A 14,381-nucleotide genomic window follows, 5' to 3' on the forward strand; every position below is an offset into this window, starting at 1 on the left:
CATGGTTTGATTCCTGGTCAGGACACATGCCAGTCGTGGGCTCAATCCCCAGTGTCAGGCATGCAAGAGGCAGCTGATCTCATCATTGATGTTTCTCTCTCTCTTCTTCTCTGAAATCAATAAAAATATATTAAACCAAAAAGAAAGGTTTATTTTCAAATCATCCTATGTCGTTACTTTCAGTCTCTGTGTTTGTAAGACCCTCCATGCAGGCCTCCACTAAGCTTGTCAGGTTTAGTATGTGACCCCTTTTTCATCCATATTATGATACTTAACTTTTTAAAAATATATTTCATATAAATCATTTCTGGACTCTGATTAGAATTCAACTTCTCTAGGCAAAAATATCTCACAGATGATATGTGCCCTTCATATTGCCCAAAATAATGAGATAAGTCAAGTTCAGTGTTGCTAAACTTGACCTACGGATCCAAGGGTAATTAATGATTCCTTCAATGTGAAGTTCCCCATCAGTCTTTCATCTATTGGTTTTATTCTGATTAAATTATTTAATTATAGTTTGCAAACATTAATTTTATAATTTTACTAGTGACCCAGTGCATGAAATTTGTGCACATTAAAAAGGAATTAATTAGAGAAAATATTTTAATATTGCTATTTGCCCTTTCTCTATAATAGAAGTGTCAGAGACAAAAGAAAATTAGTAAAATATATATGAAAATCTCCCTCTGTCAAGGTCTGGGGCACACCACAGGACCCAGAGTCAAGTCCTCACCCACCCATGCATGCCTCTAAATTGTGCCAGACTCAGACCTGGCCAGCCCCACCCTCGTCAAGCACCACAGGTTGGGGGACGCAGCCTCAGGTCCCCCAGCCCACTCTCAGGTCCCTGGCCCCAGCGCAAAGGAGCTAGGGAGCAAGGGCGTAAGGACCACTTGCATATTAGAGCTTTATTGTATAGGATATTTTTATTCATGTTTTAACTTGAATTGTTATTTGAAAAACTTTTCTTTGCCATACAGGAATATTTGTATATACTTAAACACAGTAAAAGTGAGATAAATTCATAATTATTGTTAAATTGCCAAAGTTCTAAATATTGGCTTGGTGACCTGGTTTCATTCAATACTCTACAATTAGTTTTGTTTTATTTTGGAGGGGAGAGGTATGTGGTAGTAGGAAAGTGAATTTTTTTAAATGGGAAAAATTATTATAATAAACGCAAGGTTTTAATTACTCAGTATGTCTCAATGAATTGCATTCATTATTTTTTATGATGCTCAAATTGTCCCAACTTTCAACAACAGAATTTTTTCAGGTTTAATTCTTTGTCCTTCTGATAGCTACTGGCACAATAAAATATCAAATGTTTATCCTAAATACATCAATCAAGAGGCACTGGTGACTTGCATCATCTCATTTCCGCCTCACAGGTGCTTATTTCACCCTGGGCCATCTTTGCTCCTACTGCACATGCACCCAGCATAGGATTTTGCCCTTTATTGTTTATTCCTCCTTCCCATAGTCTGGGGAAATGGACTGGTTGTCCCCAGGGGAATTGGAAAGCCAGTCCTTCCTCCCTACTCAGGGGTACAGAAGGGTATTAATCCCATTGGTGGGGATTCAGCTAATCGCTGCGGTGACTGATGAAACTGTAACTTCTAGGCCTAAGCCTGATTAAGTGTTACTTCCAAATTCAATCAGGCCCAGCCAGTCTGGATCATTCTCTTTTGTTAACTCCTAGCTAGCTGCTTAAGCTAACAGCATGAAGGGATGCCAATTGTATTTCTCACTGCCCTTCCCATTTGCATACTACAATAAGCAGTATGAAAATGGGTATTTGTCCCCATCCAATATAAAGTGTCGCTATTGGGCAGCCTGTTGCAAAGTGATCTCACTCACAAGTGATTCCTATTGACAATATCAAGCATATTAATGGTCATCTGAAGCCAAAAAATTACTCTACACAATAACAAGATATAACCAGAGCAGAGGGATTACATGGCACAACACTTAGGAGTTACAGGCAAAAAGAGTAATCCATAGCCAAGAGTAATCCATGGACTGTCTGCTTCTAACACAGACACTGTACTTTCTCCTGCACCACCCTGCCTCTCTCTTGTCAGAATCCTTCTTGTTCCTTTTGTTTCCAGACTTTTCAAAGTCAAGTTGAGCAGTTCCAGATGAAGCATTCAGCTTCCCTAACAATTACTCATTGATCCATGGCCTCTTGTCTGAGGCATCAGTGAGATTCCATATCTGGACATGTGGTTATGTCCTCCTAACCTCTGGGTCTGGACAGGTTGTTAAGTCCTGCTAACTTCAGGGTCTGGACAGGTGGTTAAGACCTGCTAACCTCTGGGTCTGGGCAGGTGGTTAAGTCCTGCTAACCTCTGGGTTTATGTAGGCTGGTTAATTAGGAAAAGTGTTTCATGTACTAAGAAGCTCAGGTGGAGCCCTTGTCCAGTTCAAGCAGATCTCATTTGACCCTTAGGTTGATGGCTGAACTCCCAAGTGTTAGAGTGTGAACTCCCATGAATCCCAGTTAACCCCTTTTCCTTTTGTTCCATTTATTTTTGCTTGGTTTTGGCCAAAATCTTCACGGACTTGATGGTTTAATCTTCATCCTCAAATCTTCACGTGTGCCATGCATTAATTCTCCAGTGAGGTTACGTGGAGGGCTTATGAGGTCCTGTACCGAGCTAAATACAAATATGTGTAAAGTGAGAAGTGCCTTAAGAACACTAACACAAATCAACAAGAGAAGTTCATTGTTTGGAGGAGAAGTTGAATCCCATAAGGATCCAAGCAAAGGACCCTCTGGTTCTCCTGTGGTGGGCAGAGTCCACCTCTCCTCTGGGCACCTGCTCACATCTTTGGTACCACCTGGATATCACCTTGTTTTTACTCTGTCCGTGTCTACTAGCTCTGCCCTGAGTTTCTCTTCAGGATTCTTTGCTAACTGATACTGTGTACAACCTTCAGAAAGCTCATTAAATTCCACATCTCAGCTTCTTTGATTGGCTTCAATAGCAGGTAATTGATCAGAGGTTTCCAGAGATTAAAGAAAACTGTACATTAGTCACAAGGAAAAGGTTTTGAGATGAGGCGGATGACAGGAGGCTTTCTAAATGGCAGGCACAACTGAAGTCCCTGACCATCTTGCTGTTGTCAAAACCAGAAAGATGCCACAGCCAGCCTGTTGCCTTAGCAGACCGTCTGAGTTCTAATTTGTGTTGACAGCTCCACGTGGGGAAACAGGTTGAGTAGGGAGGTATCCCTCATGTGTCATTTAAAATACGTCTCTATTTGCATGACTCATTACTTCACCACTAAAAATTGGTTCAAAGGAAATCCATCACTTCCTTCTGTTTAATCCCTCTTTCCCCTTCCTTGGAATCCCTTGTTGGCATTATTGCAGGACTTAACACATGTGTGGTGTTTCCTAGAACACTCTGATTACATCACCTCATGGGTCATGGGTTACTCTCCACTGAAAGTCAAATTCCCTGGGAACTCCAAAAAGTTATGGCACTAGGAAGAAGAGATTCCAGGATGAGACACAGGGTTTCTCAGTAAAAAGAAAAACACACTCCATAGAATAGGATTAGCAAAAATATATCACATGTCAACCAGGCCTAGTTACAAAACCAGCATCACACAAAAAAAAAAAACCCACAAAAAAACCCTCAATAGCTTTAGGCTGAATAATCTATCTTTGCTTATGTCTCCCTATTTATGTTGATGGAGGAAAATGAACATTAAACAGGAAGCTGCTATGTTCCAGGTCTTGAGCTACAAATTTTGTGTGCTAGATTTTATTTAAGGGGACTTCATTCTTCCAACAAACTCTCCACAAGCCTCTCAGTAAGCCTGTGATGTATCATTATCTCTGTTTTGCATTTGTGAGACTGTGGTTTAGACAAGTTAAGTCACTCACAGCCATATCCCTGATAAGAAGCAGATTTTGCAACCATAACTGTCTGATGCTGAAGTCTGGCCCTTTCGACAACATCAGATTGCCTCTAAAAATACAAGTCTCACGTCAGAGCTGCCTGGTGCTTCAAATGGAGGTACTTATCCAGGCCAGAAACCAAGGGAGAACGCTAAGTCATCCTTATGGAAGACCTCAGAACAACTTAAATGACAAAGTTATCAAACTCTAATTTCAGAAAGGAGGAAGCTGAAGCTCACATAAGTTAAGTCATTTACAGATTCTAACAAGTGGTAGGGCTATAGTCAAACCTGAGAAGGTGGATTTTAGAAATCACACATCAACTACTACCTGAAATCAATCTCATATAAAGTTAACCGATAGAACCCTTCTTTTCAGTGAGGGTCATGTCTTGTAATCTTCTATTTTTTTCTTTATTGATTTAGATATTATATATGTGTCCTTATTCCCCCATTGCCCCCCCCCCCCACCCCACTCCCATTCATGCCCTCATCACTCTGATGTCTGCATCCATTGGTTGTAATCTTCTCTTAATAGAAAAGTATGTTTCTTAGGTGAGAGAGAACAAAATGCATCATACATTAAGCTCCCTCTGTTCTAAGAACCTTGCTTGTTTATGCAGCGAATACAACGTAATTATATCCTCCTATTTCAAGAGTTTACAATGTAGTAGAGAAAGATGACCTGGCACCTACTGAGATGCTGTGTGTCCATCGCAGGATAACCCAGCCTGGTACAACCGTTCCATCCCCAATACAAAGGAGCTCTGGTCCTCTCACACTTGAGGAGGCAGATGCCTTTGCCTTGAGTCCTCTTCCATTCATGCCTCCTGACTTATTCCTGCGCTTACCTGACTCCTGACATTAATCTTTATTATTGCTTCCACAAAGCTGACAATGGGTTTGGTGAATCTGCTACTACTCTTGACAGTTTCTGTTGGGGCTAGTTTTGCTCTTGATCTCCAGGTCCACCTACCCCTGACTGATCTGTGTAACCAATGAGAGTGTTCAGGTTCTGACCGTTGTGATTCAGTAGAGGAGAGCTGTTCCCTCAATCTCCATCCCAACCAGAGAGCTGCAAACATAGCTATTCATGAATAATGTCAGGGAGAAGAGCAAGGAAGAGGCATATAGAAGAGGCACAGTGCTACATACAGAATGACTTCAATGATCCAGCCCCCAGTTCCATATTTTGTCTTGAGCCAATAATGAAATGAGATTGTGGGCCAAGAACAAAACCAGGAGTAGATGTTATAACAGAAGAAACTATGGGTACAACTTAGATATAGTCTGAGTAGTTAGGCTATTAGAATGGGATAAAAAAAAGATGACTTATTTGACATGCTGGGTACACAGGCTCTCTCTCTCTCTCTCTCTCTCTCTCTCTCTCTATATATATATATATATATATATATATATATATATATTCAAATTAGAATGTCTTCCATTTGTTTGTGCTGCCTCTTTTAAATGTCATGGCACATATGAGTTAAATCATATGGTTCTTGATTTTTTCTACCTGACTTATTTCACTTATAATGTTCACAAGGTCCATCCATGTTGTTGTAGATGACAGTCTTTCATCTTTCTTATGGCTGAGTAGTATTCCATTGTGTATACATACCACATCTTTATTCAGTCCTCTTAAGTTGACAGTGGGTTTGGTGAATCTGCTACTACCCTTCTAACTGAAAGACACTTTGGTTGTTTGCATATTTTGGACACTGTGAATAATGATGCAATGAACATAGGGGTGCAATTAACCAATGTCACCCTAATAAATTTAATTAAACATTTAAAAAAGGAGCTAAACTCCATGACAGCAATTAGAAGCATGGAAAAAGATGAAGGCTATCAGTGGGTAAGTGGACAGATGAAAACTGAAAGGTCTCTGAAGTTCAGCCACAATGACATAGTAGAAAATTTGAATTCATGGGAGAGTACAGTAAAGTTTTGTTATTACCTATTCTTCAGGAACCTTTTTTTCCCCAAAACTTTTTAAAGTGTAAATTCTATCTCTTTGATCAGTATTCCATTTCCTTGAGAAAGAACGCATATCGCACAGAGAGAACAGTGTGGTTGGTAGATAGAATTGTGGGCCTGGAGTCAGGGTCATGAGTTTTACTTCCTTCCTTCACCTCTAACTCCCTCTGTGCCCTTGTGCAAATCATTTAAATTATCTGTGCTTCTGAGCCCTCCCTTTGCAAAGCATTAAACCTTAGCCTATGCTATCAGCAACATGAAGGGGAAGGAGATAAAGCCGTAAGGAATTTAGGTCTAACGGAGAGAAAATACTGCAGGAAGAAAATCACCATGTGAATACACACAAAATGTAATTTATGGTGAAGCCTGAGAAAGCTGGGCAAAGTTCCCTTGACCTTATACACAAAGGTACAAACTGGAAGATTCTTAACCCAATTCAGGACTTCTTTTATGTCTAGATTTATTTTAGCCAAAATGTGATTGAAATGTATTTTTACTCAACCCTAATTGCTATAGGCAGTTAGGCAGATGTGAGCAGAGTAATGACTACAGACCAGGTACAGAAAGTCATCAGTGTGGAAAGTCCCCAGGTGCCTAGCAATGGACAATCAATTGTAGGGTGGGACCTTGCCCCCAGGATGACCTTTCCTCCCCTAGCATATTGCTGGTCTTTGGGCTTGGATCCCCTGACCTTTCCTCCCTAGAGATAACATCAAGACTTCAGTTGTATTTCAGCTCCTGGCCCAAAGAAGTAACAAAATCAGACAATCAACTCCACGCTGACCTCAGGACCAGCTGCACAGAATAATGAACCCCTGCCCTGGTGCCAGTCAATCAATCAGTAGAGATCACAAACCTGAATGGACATACCTGGAAGGCTATTGAATATTCTATTAAGATCCTTCCCTGAGACCTCCCCTAAAACCTCTACCCTTAAAACCCTTAGGATGGAGAACCCAGTGTGTTCTCCCTCCCTGGAGCTTGCCCTTGCCTTTCTCTTTTCCCACCTCATCACTCCTTATCCCCCTGGAGAACTTACCATTAGCTTCCTCACTCCCAAGCTCCAAGGGCCCTTCCTTTACCTGCATAACTTGTTTCCTAAGCCCATTTCTTCTAAGACAGTGGTTCTCAACCTTGGCTGCACATTAGAATCACCTGGGAATCTTTTTAAAATCCTGATTTCTGGGCCTCATCCTCCGGAAATTCTGTTTCTTTCTTACTAATGTTGTGGCCCCACCCTATAACAAAGAAATAGAATTTCCAGAAGATGAGGCCCAGAAATCAGGATTTTAAAAAGATTCCCAGGTGATTCTAATGTGCAGCCAAGGTTGAGAACCATTGTTCTGGGATTTACTTTTTCTACCTCTGTAACTTACCCAGAACCCAAGTACCTCACCAATCAGACAACTGGTGTCATTCCCTGCCACCTACAACATAATAACCCAACCACAAAAGCAGAACTGAAATCTCTCCTTCCTCACTTGGGAGTTAAGAAATGTCAAGTTCAGATTGAACCCTTAGGTCCAAGTTTCCCTAAGCAGAAGGGAAAACATCTACTTCCCCACCTCTCTATGCTCATTCCCTCAATGTGCATTTGCTGAACACCCATAGCAAGGTAAATATGGTTGTACACCCCAGACCCTTAGAGCCTGGCTACTCAAAGAGTGGTGCATGGGCCAGCCGCATCAGCATCACGTGGGAGTTATGTAGAAATGCAGACTTTCAAGCCACACCTTAGACCTGCTGAATCATCTGTGCATTGTTAACAAGCTACAAATATTTGTTTGACTCTAAGCCTATATTTTAAACCAATGTTTAAATCACTTGGAGTCAAGAAATCTAAGTTCAATTTGTAGTTTGTCCACTTACTTGCTATATGACCTTGGGAATGGTCAACTTTATAAGCCTCTCTTCACTCATTTGAAAAATAGGGATAATAATAACAGCTGCCTCTTAAGTTTGTTTTGAGGATTAAATAGAACTCTTCATTGCACAGTGCCTAACCAAGAGGTAACCCTCAATTAATGTTAGCTGTGCTATTATTTTTCATGATTATATTGTTATATTATTAATATGTCTCCTACCCTAAAAGAAACTAATAGTCTAGAAAATGGAGACACATGTGGACAAATAACTATACCAATATATTTCAGGTACCATAGAACATTTATGTTCCAGACCTTTCTGTCAGAGATCTATGACCCCTCACCTATGATATTTACCTCTCTTCTGATACTAGAGTTTGAGCAGTACCTAAGATAAAACCACAGTTCCTGTTCTTCCCAAAGTATACATGGAGACTGTTGAATGGAATAATGAATGAATATAACCATAGAATTTTCAACTTTCACAAAAAGTGTTTTGTGTATATATTTTCTCTCATTCCATATTTAAAAGCATGTGATTTGCACCCTGGCAATGTATCTTACACTCACAGATCTCCAGTGAGTATCTAAGGAGTAGATCGCAAGTCAGAGAAGATCCCAGCAGTTTGTAAGACTATCAGTGAAGTTGGAAACAGGTTATAAGTAGAGATCTGGACACTCTAAATTGAAGTAACCAAGGTTGGAGCAGCAACAATAAGAGATATGTCCAGCAAGCTGCCAAGGGGACAAATAAGAACACAGGATTTTATAAGGACCAGTTGGGAAGGAAATTTATGAAAGAATATTTTTCATACATAGTTGTTCTTCTAAATTACCCTTCTTTTTTTAACTTTTTATGCTCTCTTCTCTCTTTGCCAGATCCTTAAATTCTGGAGGGCCTAGGATTCTGTCCCCAAACCTTTACCTTTCTCGGCTACACTTTTCTTAGGTGAGTGTGCACTGTCCTGTTTTTAAATATCATAGCTACAGGAAGGTTCTCAATTTCGAATTTCTAGCTCTGATAACTTCCCTGAGACCTAGGCTCATGTGCATAACTGCCCACTCGGCATCTCTGCTTAGCAATCTAACAGGATCTAACACCTAGCTTGGCCCAGTACAGAACACATGTTTCCCCACATCACCACCACTCCTACCAAAACCTCCTCTCACCTCAGCCTGCCAATCTCAGCAAAGGGCACCAGAATCAACCTACTTACTAAACCCAGAACTATGAGCAAGTCTTGATTTATTTCTTTTACCCCAATCTAATCCATCAGCAAGCTTTGTGAGCTCTTCTTCCACAATGCTCCCAAGTCCCATCTTTTCAAGTTTACAACTGAACCCTGAATCCAGGTCAGCACCATCCCGCCCCCAAATCCAGCATCACCATCCTCACTGGGGTCCTTAAATCCATGAGCTGCCGTATAGGCTACTATCCACACAGGAGCAGTCAGGGGGGCCTTCCCTGCATGACACAATGCCCCAGATGTTTGCTGTGGCCCACAAGGTCTTTTGTGATGTGTCCCTGCCTTCCTCATGAGATTCATCTCTGTCCACACTCTCATTCACCTCTAGGCTCCAACCACGGTGGCAGCTTGCTGCTCACTAAGTGCATGCATTTCAGCATCTTTGTATCTGCCATACCTTTTATTTGGAATATTCTCCCTCATATTACTGTCTTCTTCCCATCATTCAGGTCCTAACACAAATGTCATCTCTGAGCCTCCCTCCATTGGCTAACTTGGTCATTCTTTAGTAACCAGAGCAATTATCTCCTTGTCATAGCACTTTTCAGGACTTGGCGTTTTAATTTAGTTTTGGTTTCATGTTTATTTTCTGTTCTTTGAAGGAAAAGAGCAGGCCTCTCTTGTTGGCACAATACCTAGAACATTTTCTTGCACATAGTAGGTACTTGCCACACATCTGTTTACCCCCCACCTCTTTTTGAATGGACAGGCTCAGTTTATAATGTTTATGCTGTCTTAGATCTTATAGCTCAAGAAAGAACACTTGATGGTAATTAGGGAGCCCTCCAGCTTCTCTGACAAGAGCTAAATGTTTTTATGAACCATTTGAAATATGGAAACAAAGCTTCCTGTTTACATGCCATACTTGCTCTTTTCTTTAAAACATTATACAAAAAAATAGCACAAAACAAAAGATGTTGTACCCCAAAATAGATTTTAAAACTTGTTATGTACAAGATCCATCAAAAGAAAGAAACCATGTGTTTCATCTTATTGTATGTGTAAGAATTACCTCTGTCCAGTGACACTGTAAGGCCAGAAATTCGAATCAAAACTGTTCTTGGAATAAAAGCAGTGAATTGACAATTGCTAAATCAAACATGTTCATTTTCTATTTCCCAGAGACTGTGGAAAAACCAGCATCTGAAACAGTCTGTCTTGTACTAATTTGGGAATGAAGTATACACTTTTTGAAGGCAAGGGCACCTATCTATTATTCACCAACATGCTATCCCCTGGCTCTAGTTCAGGGCTTGGGAGCTAGGATGAGTCTAGCAAATCTTTGTTGATTGAATAAGTAGAACCCAAACGTAAAGGTTGGTGTTGTGAGCACAGGATCATTTCACAGCACCTACTGTATATCAAGCAATGTGTTAGTGACATGTAATAAATAAAGCAATAAAAGACAAGTGACTTATGATAGACAGAGAACTTGAGGGGATTCTGTAGACCTTAACTTTTTTTTGTTTTGTTCATTATCACCCGAGGATATTTTTTTTCCATTGATTTTTAGAGAGGGTGGATGGAAGGAGGAGAGACAGACAGAGAGAAACATCAATGTGAGAGAGACACATCAATTGGTAGGCTCCTACACATGCCCCAACAGGGACTGGGAATTGAGCCTGAAACCCAAGGTACCTGGCCTTGACCAGAATGGGACCTATGACCCTTTAAACCAAGGGCTGACATTCAAACCACTGAACAAACCTGGCTAGGTCTGGACCTTGAATTTTGTGCCAGTTCTGCCTCACATAAAATCTTGGCCAAGTCATATAACTCTTTCGAGCCTTAGCTCTTTCATGGAAACAAGGAGAGTGCAGGACTATGTAACAATAGTCTCTACAGTGGGCTCGGTGTGAACTGTGAGGCTGACATTCCACTGGGTTCTCTACATGTGTGATTTAATTTAATCCTCAACACGGGAGTACAAAGTAGGTATTATATCCTCATTACTAATAAAGCCTTGGAAAGGTTATGATATTTGCCTACTGTCTCAAGTTCAAGGAGTCTGGGACTGAATCCTGATCCTCGGGACCATAAAGTCCATGTGTTTTTGACTTTCCACCTCATGCCTCTCTACCTAGAATGACCACATATTTGCTAAGAACAGCCCCAGCCTTCCCTAGTCACCTTGGGTCACTTTGTGCCCAGTAGGCTTTCACTTTTCAACTCCAGGTCCTCTTCATTGAGTCATTACGTATGCTCTGCTCCCCTCCAATTCCTGCCATAGTCTAGAGAGAATGAGGGGCCAGATGGCCAGAGAGAAGCTCATGTGCCTTTGCTTAAAGGAATTTTTGTGATATAAATTCTTACAGTTAGGCATCCTTGAAACAAACAAATCCAAATTCATTTGACAAACTAAGAATAAGAGTGACAATGATAATGTTAATAATAATAAACAATAAACACAGCAAGAAGAACATTGAACATAGTTTTCTAACCTGAATTGTATAACCAATTAAGTGTTCATTTATTCAACAAGCTCTCACTCAACACTTGCTGTTAGAGAAACTGAGGTACTTTATTTGCCATCCTTTTAATCTAAATATCCTAACCTTTGAGCCTCTTTATTTTTCTCTCTCTCTCTCTTATTTGTAAAGTGGGAATAACATTTTCAACCTGATAGAGACAAGAGGTTATCATCCAAAGAGAAAATTCGAGGAAGGGACCAGCCCCATGCCCTTTGTCCAAGTACCATGACAGTGTTCTTTCTGAAGGTTAGTATGGTTATTCATTCGTCCATTCATCACATATTTAAAAAATGCACGCTATGGGTCAGGCACTTTTCTAGGGTTGGGGATATGGGGCCAAGCAAAACAAAGGAGATCCTTCCTATTATATTGCTCATATTCATGGGACAAGCCAAGCAAAATATATAGCTAGCATGTGATGCAATGGTAAAGGCTGTGAAGGCAAATAGAACAGACTGAGAGAATGGGAAGTAATGGAGGAAAGGCTTCTTTAAGGGGGTAGCATCTCGGCAAAGATGAGAAACTAATAAAAGTATAAGCTGTGCGGCGACTCAAAGGCCAAGTTCCCGGCAGGTGGACTGAGGTGGAAGAGACATGGATGGGGCCAGGGAGCAACAGGAAGGCCTGTGTTGCTAGAGCCGGATGAAAAGTGGGAAGGGAGATTGCAAGAGAAATCCAACAGAGCGTAGTCAGAGCTGATATGCGTAGGGTTGTCAGGGCTGACGTGCCTAGGGCCTGTGGGCCATGGCAAGAATTTGGTGGTTATTAGAATATTCTTCCAAGTGTTATGGAATGTTCCACCGAAGGTCAGTTCATAGATAAAGAGTATTAGGCCGGACAAAGGGTTGGATGGATCTTGGATACCATTGTCATGAACTTAGTGTCAAAAGTTACTCCCTAAAGCAAATTGTATTAGGATAGACCCGAATGAGAAACAAGGCCATCACAATGAGAGATACCAAACCCGAAAGAGTGCTTTTGTGCTTTTGGAAATGAGTTTTTTGTGAGCCAGGTAGGAGGCCCCAATTGGCAAACCCATCCAAGATCCGAGACCAAGGACATGAGGTATGACGTGATCGCAGCTGAATCCAGCTGTTGCTTTGGAGAGTCCCTGCCAGGCAGGGATCTTGTGTTAGAAGCAGCCAAAATTGGAGTTTCTGTAGCCTACGCATCTGGCTAGTGTTCCACAAACAGGATTCTGTTAACTTTCACCACAGCCATATGGGGTACAGGTTCCAGGTTGCACTGTCCAAGCAAGGAGCCTGGGTTGGAAAGAGTGTAAACGATCCACCGAAGGTCAGAGAAAACGTTGGTTCCCAGACCTGAAATCCCCATTTCCCTCCTACATGGCCCCCTTCGTACCTGTGAACCTGATACACTTTGTCTTGCCCCTTTCACAAACCTCGCCAAGGAGTGATTTAATGCAAATAATAACCGCTCCCAACAACAGGGGCCTTTGCAAATTGCCAGCTCTTTCCCATTCATTATCTTGTGCTTCCTACGAACAAGTTCACACCCTCGCTGCCTTTTATTTTCACAGGCCTGGCAAGTACAGGATGTGATAAATACTCCGAACAAGGAAACACTTAGCCTAAGCTAACTATTATCGGCAGCATCTATGACAAATGGCTTCACAGAACACTGAAAAGCCCAACGTGATGACTCACTTGTGGTTAAAGGTAGTTGGAAATTTACTTTGCAAAAAAAATTACAGGAAAGTAACTTGATTAACTGAATGGGGGTGTGGGTGGGGGGAGCCAACACACACACACACATAATGATTTACTTCTCCTTTCAGGGGCAGCAATAAAGATAATAATTACAGCCCTAGCTGTTTTTGCTCAGTGGTTAGAGTGTTGGCCTGTGGACTGAAAGGTCCTGGGTTCCACTCTGGTCGAGGGCACATTCCTAGGTTCTGGGTTCAGTACCCAGTGTGGGGCTTGCAGGAGGCAGCCAATTAATGATTCTCTCTCATCATTGATGTTTCTATCTCTCCCTCCTTTCCTCTCTCTGAAATCAATAAAAATATATTTTAAAAAGAAAGATAAGAATTACAACCTCAAGAGCGCTTAGACAGGGAATGAACATGTTTCAGCGTGGGCTGTGTAAATAGGAAAGCTCTGGGTTTTGTGGACTCAAACAAATCCACCTTCATCTCTCAAGTCCAGTTGGACCAGTGAGAGGCATATGGAGGGTGTCTGATTTGGGGTCCACTGAGTCAGGCTCTGGGAGCATAAGGCCTTCCTGGGCCTCCGGCTGGCTCTTTGAATGCTGAATCTGTATTGTCAGGACATTCCTGAACTTAACCTTTAGGCTCTCTGCTCCCCTCTCCTCTCCATTTCAGTCCTATTCCCTTTGCTCTAAAGAGGAAAACGCAGCCAGCCAGAGTGGCTCAGTTACAATTGGTTGAACTTTGTACTGTGCACCTAAGGGTTGCCTATTGAGATTCCCAGTCAGGGCACATACCTGGGTCCTGGGTTTGATCCCTGGTTGGGACACCTAGGAAAGGCAATGTATCATCTCTCTCTCTGGCTCTCTCTCTCTCTCTCCTTCCCTCCCTTCCACTCTCTCTAAAAATCAATGGGATCAATATCCTTGGTTGAGGGTTAACAATAACAACAAAAAAAGAATAAAATGAAGACTCCACACCATGGCCTTCAAAGGCCTGGCAGCTGTCTCCAGCCTCCTCTTGGGCCCTGGCCCCACTCTCCTTTCCATCCCTTGAACATATCATGACCTCTCCCGCTCAGGATGTTTGTCAACGCTGGCACTTCCTCCTAGAATGTCTTCCCCAGAACTATTACTTTCACCCTGCAGGTGGCTGCTCAAATGTCACCTTTTTAGGGGACCTTCCCTGAATGTCTCATTACAAGCAGTGCCTCCCTCCCACCTCTTCCTTT

The sequence above is a fragment of the Myotis nattereri genome (assembly GCF_964212035.1).
Source record: "Myotis nattereri genome assembly, chromosome: 1".
In the NCBI taxonomy this organism is placed as follows: Eukaryota; Metazoa; Chordata; class Mammalia; order Chiroptera; family Vespertilionidae; genus Myotis; species Myotis nattereri.